We start from the raw sequence: 2,204 nt of genomic DNA, 5'->3' as shown, positions 1-2,204 counted from the left end.
GACTGCACAACGTCTGTGGGAGCCCAGCTGGGAGCCCAGCTCCCACATTTTATGACAGGGTACTCTTGAGGAGAGAGGGATAAGAAATATTCAATAGAAGGGTAGAGGGGAAGAGAAACAGATAGAAACACATGATAGGCTTGGGAGGGCCTGGATCAATACCCACCAGCCCCCCCTAGCTCTTTTAAAGGGCTGTTTATAGGAATGTCAAGGGGTGGAGCAAAAGACCTCCCCCTAGCTCAGCCAAGTGCAGACCCTTCCAATCACCTAGTAACCATGCACATGGTCAAGCAATCCTCTAATGCAGCCCTGCTGGGTAAAGCAAGCTCAGGTCTCACTAGGAAACCTTTGTGGGCCTCCACACAAGTCAAAGTTGGTGAACCATAAATTGATATTCTGGAAACTAATGGAAATATGGGTGAGAGGTTACCACAGGGGCAGACAAAGATGACTCAAAAGTCGTCAGCTACATTACTGAAAAGCCCACTCCAACAAAGGTGATGACTCATGAAAACGCCAGCCCTGGTGCTCTCTGAAGATGGCTCAGCAGCCAGAAAATCTCTCCTCTGCACCCAGATGCTTAGTCTCGTCCCCCAACAGCTGTATATGCCTCCTAAAGTGTGTGTGTGTGTGTGTGTAAGGGACAGTGAGAAAGTTTATACTGTCTCAGACAACTGATGTTTTGTTTATTCCTAAGTCTCAGGAGCTTCTCTCCCCTCTTAGAGGGAATGTTTTGATTTGTAGGAAAATTCCATTTAATATATAGGAATAAAATCATTTTATATAACTATTTTTAGTGGTATATGGGGTACACCATGTCTCCTACTTGCCTGTTTTAATTTTCTCTATAAATGATTTGATTGGTAATATGTATCTGGCACTGGCTATGTCCTTGAAAGGAATATCTATCTATCTATCTATCTATCTATCTATCTATCTATCTATCTATCTCTGTACACACACACACACACACACACACACACACACACAGAGAGAGAGAGAGAGAGAGAGAGAGAGAGAGAGAGAGAGAGAGAGAGAGAGAAGTGAAGTACTCTCCAGGTGATCTAGTCTTACATCATTTGGGGAAACTGTGGTGGTTCCTAATACAGTAGCTGGTTAGTATTATTAAGTAACTTTGCTGCTAGAGAAATGTGAACCTTGATAGAGGAAGTGTTTGTATGATGGTCAAGAACAAATCACACTTGGGTGGACCATAGATACCCATCTCTATTTAGTTTATCATATACCACAGGCTGGTCTGCATCTGAGAATGACCTTGAAATTCTGATCATCCTGCCTCCATCTCCTAAATGCTGGCATGATACACATATGCCACTCTGGCTGGCTTTTCTTTTTAAAATTTTGGCATGCTAGGTATAGCGTCTAGGCAGGACCTCACGTATGTTCAGCATGTGTTCTACACCTAAGATACATGGCAGGCCAGTCTCCATTTTAGAAAAACAATCAGCTGTCTCTGGAAGATTCTGTATAGAAGATTTTTTTTATTAATCCTATTGGAAATAAGTTATCCACTCAGTTATCTTGTATAAATAGCTATAGAATATTGTTTTCAAAATCTTATACAAGACTGGATACTCTATGCCTATTCCATGTCTTTCCCAGTGTCAAAGAACATAACAAAGACTTCAGTAAAGTGTTTTTCTTTCTTTAATCTTTTTCAATGAAAGATAAATTTATTTACTGGCATCAAGGAAACTCCTATCAGTACAGAAATTCAGTGAGTAGTCAGTATGGGAATAATTAATGAGCTTTCAAGTGTTAAAAACAAAGTTTCATTGGTAGTCTCTGTGGTGGTTTGAATAAAGAAAATGGCCCCCCTATGTCCACAGGGAATGCCCTATTAGGAGATGTGGCCTTGTTGGAGTAGGTGTGGTCTTGCTGGAGTAGATGTGGCCTTGTTGGAGTAGGCATGGCCTTGTTAGGAGAAGTGGGTCACTGTCTCTTTCTGATGCCTGTGGATCAATATGTAGAACTCTCAGCTCCTTCTCCAGCACCATGTCTGCCTGCTCTTTGCCACACTTCCCACCATGATGATAATGGACTGAACCTCTGAAACTGTAAGCCAGCCCCAATTAAGTGTTTTCCTTTATAAGAGTTACTGTGGTTCATGGTGTCTCTCCATAGCAATGGAAACTTTAAGTATCAAAGCACAAGACTGCATCCATACCACCACCATCATTTTC

Source organism: Onychomys torridus, chromosome 19 (genome assembly GCF_903995425.1).
Source record: "Onychomys torridus chromosome 19, mOncTor1.1, whole genome shotgun sequence".
In the NCBI taxonomy this organism is placed as follows: Eukaryota; Metazoa; Chordata; class Mammalia; order Rodentia; family Cricetidae; genus Onychomys; species Onychomys torridus.
This window is presented reverse-complemented; position numbering follows the sequence as displayed.